The sequence below is a fragment of the Bos indicus genome, chromosome 7, assembly GCF_029378745.1.
Source record: "Bos indicus isolate NIAB-ARS_2022 breed Sahiwal x Tharparkar chromosome 7, NIAB-ARS_B.indTharparkar_mat_pri_1.0, whole genome shotgun sequence".
NCBI classification, from domain to species: Eukaryota; Metazoa; Chordata; class Mammalia; order Artiodactyla; family Bovidae; genus Bos; species Bos indicus.
In genome coordinates this window covers 40291636-40296677 of record NC_091766.1, presented here as the reverse complement: position 1 = coordinate 40296677, position 5042 = coordinate 40291636, and the positions used below count along the sequence as shown (strand labels likewise).

At 43.2% G+C, this 5042-nt stretch overlaps 1 pseudogene; it reads right to left on the bottom strand.

The window, feature by feature from the left end:
* Nucleotides 1–997: 997 nt before the first annotated feature.
* LOC109553874 (RNA N(6)-adenosine-methyltransferase METTL16 pseudogene) lies at nt 998–4487 on the bottom strand (annotated as a pseudogene).
* Nucleotides 4488–5042: the final 555 nt, after the last annotated feature.

The window sequence follows — 5042 nt, the reverse complement described above, 5'->3', positions numbered from 1 at the left end:
TTCCACTAGGTTCTCAGTCACCTGAGGACACCTTGTGGCTAGAAGAAGCAAATGTCTCTCATTCTTGGGCTAAATAATTCAGTAGTGAACCGTTTGTTCAGACCATAATTCAACTTTTTTTCCCCCAATTTAAACCAAATTTAACAAAAACCCACCCACCTCTGTTTCCCTGGACCTCCTACCCATAACCTCCTAGGCTCATGCCTATAAAATGCATCAGTCTTAAATCTTAAGTAAAAACAGTTCAAATAAAAAAAAATTTAGGATTACCATTTAAAAAAAAGTGAAACCCAGATATCAGGGGAACTCATCAGAACACTAAGGAGTACCAAGAAGTTGGTGGGGTTCAAAGTGCCAATTTTATTAAAAAGCAGAGACGTTACTTTGCCAACAAAGTCCGTCTAGTCAAGGCTATGGTTTTTCCTGTGGTCATGTATGGATGTGAGAGTTGGACTATAAAGAAAGCTGAGCGCCGAAGAATTGATGCTCCCATGTGAAATGAGTGCAATTGTATGGTAATTTGAACATTCTTTGCCATTGTCTTTTTTGGGGATTATTATGAAAACTGACCTTTTAGAGTTCTATGGTTGGAAGTAATCTTGGCTATAGAGTAGTCAAGTCAAAGTCAATCAGTTGTGTCTGACTCTTGCGACCCCATGGACTATGTAGCCCGCAAGGTTCCTCTGTCTCTGGGATTCTCCAGGCAAGAATACTGGAGTGGGTTGCCATTTCCTTCTCCAAAGGTGATCAGCTTAAGTCAGGTTTAAATCCCTTATGAGCTTGTTGATGACATTTTGTTGATGCTGATCACCACAATTCTTTCTCTGAACTACCATACTACAATGTCCTGTAATTTTTTTTTTTTTTAAAGGAGGCAGGTGTTTAAAAATGCACTCATTTGTTGGTTTTTTAAGACAATTCCACATAATGTTACTAGTGGGCTAATGATGGAATTCAGCTTGCCACCCCTCCTCCCCCCACTCCACCCCCACCAGGCCACTCTTCAAAGCAAGCTGCTTTATAGAACTTTCCCAAATGTGTGAGAATTTTGGAGTTAACTAGCAACAAGTCTGAAAATTTGGTTATGTATATAAGTACAAAGCTGGTTCATCAAATCCCTGTTCTGGCCTTCAACCCAGGGCATTTCAACTAAGGTGTCATCTACCTCCTTCTTAACGTTTATCAGACACTTGAATAAGTAACATCCAGCCACTCCTTGGAGATGGTTCCCTTTTTCAGATACTGGGCTGCTGAAGGGCTCAGGAGCCTCATGGTCCTGGGCTCCATTACTAGAGCCTTTACAACCTTCCAGAACCTCCATGCTCCCCTTTTCCTCACTCCTTTCATCCTCCGTGGGTTCTCGGTTTTCCTCCTGGGAAAGCGAGTCCTGGCTGGGGCCGTGGCCCCTCACAGTGGCAGACTCACCTTCTGGTGAAGCAGGGCCCCCCAGGTCACTCTCCTGGGGGCCCTGGGCAACATCCTGGCTACTGCCAGACTCTGGGGGGAGACTTTTTCTCTTCCAAGGCTTCAATCACATTCTTGGGAGCTAGGGGCACTTCTCTCAGTTGTCTCACTCGGTCTCTTTTCTTCCTCCTTAAGTGAATCCAGGAGTTTTCTATGGCCATTAGGAAAAGGCTGATTTCCTCCTTTCCACAAGGAACTCATTTATGCTGGACCTTTAGATCAATGAGGATTTTTTCAATCCATGTTGTCACAACCACGATGCCTTCCACTATCTCAGGGACCAGAGATGACGCTTTGAGGGCTAATTCTTTCATCACAGACCCCAGGACTACAAACGTAATGGGCTTCCTTGGCTTTTCTAGTTTTCTTCGCTTACTGGGTGGTGATGGTACTGTTACGTCATCATAAAAACTCCAAGCCAAAGCCCATCTCATTGTCTGACCCTAGCAGAATTCAGTATAGGTGACTTTAGGAACCCCTTGTATGCGAAGTTCTTCCTTCAGAGGAGCCAGGCTGCATTTCTTTCCCAGCACACAGCTATACCATCTTAATCTTTTTTTAAGCTGTAAATTGTCATGGATGGTCCTTTTAACAAACTCTAATTCACCTCCTTCTGGCATGATCTCTGTGATTCCTCCTGTATTTACGGAACTGGGTGGGGATCTTCGAGGATTTCAAGAATTTACTCCCTTGGTGTCCAACTGATTGGAAAAAAAAGGGAGGGTTGCACATGCAAAAGTCATAAATTATCTCAGATTCTTCTTTAAAAGCATCCATCAGGAGTGTCTTCTGTGGTACTTTAACCACTTTTATAAGATCAGGTAAGTTATTCTGCTCCACGTTCTTCTTTGCGTAGTTGAAGCACATATCATCTACTTCTGTTGCAAGGAAATACCAGCCGTTTAAGGTTGTTCCAAGTAAAGGACAGATGCAGGATGCCCCAATACCTATGTCAATTCCTCTTCGGAGGGTACTTTTGTCACAGTTCTGATGACCGATCAGATCTTCTACCCAGTGAATATAATTGAGTCTCAAGGGAACTGTAGAAATCAGTCTCTCTGGAGGAATATCAGTAGAAAATCCAAAATCTTCCCTTAGCAGAGTACAAGTCAGAGCTCTGACTGCTTCGAGGTCTTTAAAATTAAGACTCACTCTTCCATTCAAATTTATCTGAACATCTATAGAGTAATCTTGACTATATATATATATATATATAATATATATATGACTATATATATAATATATACATATTTCCCCCCCTTTCATACTTTAAATATATCCTGTCACTCCCTTTTCATCTACAGAATTTCTGCTGAAAAATCAGCTGTTACCCTCATAGGGATTCTTTGTATGTTATTTTTTGCTTTTCCTTTGCTGCTTTTAATAGTTTTTCTTTGTGTTTAATTTTGATTAGTTTGATTAATATGTGTCTTGGTGCATTTCTCTTTAAATTTATTCTGTACAGGACTTTCTGGACTTCCTGGACTTGGGTGGTTATTTCCTTTCCCATGTTAGGGAAGTTTTTGACTATAATATCCTAAAATATTTTCTCATAACTTTTCCTTTTCTTAGGGATTTAATATTTAATTTAATATTCAATATTAATATTGTCCCAGCAGTCTCTTAGACTGTCTCTTTTCATTCTTTTTTCTTTATTCTGCTCCTCAGCAGTTATTTCCATCATTCTATCTTCCAGTTCACTGGAATCATTCTTCTGCTTCAGTTATTCTGCTATCAATTCCTTCTAGAGTATTTTTAATTTCAGTGATTGTGTTGTTCATCACTGTTTGCTTTTTATTTCTTTTATGTTTTTGTTAAATATGTTAAATATTTCCTGAATTTTTTCTATTCTATTTTCAATATTTTTAAACATCTTTACTATCATTACTCTAATTTCTTTTTCAGATAGGTTGCCTATTCCCTCTTCATTTATTTGGTCTTGTAGTTTTTCACCTTGATTCTTCATCTGTAATCTATTTTTTGTCATTTCTTTCTTTCTTTTTTTTTTTCATGGGTGTGTCTCTGCTCCTGTCTCACTAGTTGTTTGGCCTGAGGTTTCCAGCAGTGGAGTTTGCAGGAGTGAAGGGGTCCACAGAGGAGAGGGACCCTGGAGGGAGGAGGGAACCAGAGAATAGAGGGTGACCCTGGAGGATGGAGGGAGACTCCTGGATAGCAGAGGGATCAGCCTGGAGGGAGGAAGAGGGCCTCAAAGGAAGAAGAGGGCCCTGGAGGGCAGAAGAGAAACTGGCCCAGTCCAGAGGCCAGATGGGTGTCCCTAGAAAGAGGATGGGGGCCCCAGGAAAAAGGGGTCCCAGAGGGAGTTGGAAACTAGAAGGCAGAGGGCAGCCTGGAGGGTAGAGGGGGGCCCTGGAGGACAGAGTTGGCTCCAAAGGGTGGAGAAGGTGGCCTGGGGACCTTAGGAGGTTCCCCAGGGCTGAACGGGTGGGAGAAGACCAGTCAGTTATCTGTTCCTGGAATCCCGCAAGGTCCTCCCCTAGCTGGCCCACCGTTTCCTCTCTCCACAGGAACCTCCTCCCTCCTTCTCATGTCCATAGGACCCACACAGGTAGAGGAGCCCCTGAAGAGTAGAGAGTGCCCCAAAGGGGTGAGGGCTCAACTGGAGGTAGATGGGGCTTCAGAGGCCCAGGGGTCCCCAGAAGGCTCCCTGGGACCAAGTGAAATGGGAACCACAAGGGATTCCTCGATGGATCCTCTGATCCCATCAGGGGTCTCTCTTGGCCAAGCAATCATGTTGCTCCTAGCACCCAAAGACACCCAGATGACTCCCCCTCCCCCAGCAGCCCCTCGGTCAACCTGGCTGAGTGATGGAGAGCCCCAGAGGCTTCCCTCAGTGGATCCTCCAATCCCAGGAGATTCCTCCCTTTTGGCTGTGCCAAAGTGTTTCTACCGGCACCCAGGGAACCAAAACCACTCCTGCACCCAAACAGTTTTTTGAGCCCAAATCTCTCCCCTTCCCCCAGCAGCCCCTCAGCCGCTGGTCCCCCAACTTCAGCCTCCCCCATTTCCCCCTACCCAGTACCAGGTTTCCCCTTGGGCTTTTCCTGCAGCCTGTCTGCCAGAGGCCCCCCACCAGCACCTGCTAAGTATCCTAGGCCTGAGGAGACACAGACTCTGTGTCTTCCCTCATTGCCATCTTGATTCTGCCCCCTGTCCATTTTTTGATTAGGTAGTTTGTTTGTATGCTGTTAAGCATCATGAGCAGTTTGTAAATTTTAGAGAGTAATTCCTTGTTAGTCACATCATTTGCACATATTTTCTCCCAATCTGTAGGTTGTCTTTTCATTTTGTTTATTGTTTCCTTTGCTGTGCAAAAACTTTTGAGTTTAAGTAGGTCCCATTTATTTATTTTTGTTTTTATTTCCATTATTCTGGAAGACAGATTGAAAAAGATACTGCTGTGATTTGTCAGAGAGTGTTATGCTGGTGTTTTCTTCTGGAAGTTTTATAGTGTTTGGCCTTATATTTAGGCCTTTAATCTATAATGAGCTTATTTTTGTGTATGGTGTTAAAGAATGATCTGATTTCATTTTTTTGCATGTAAAACTGTCCAGTTTTCC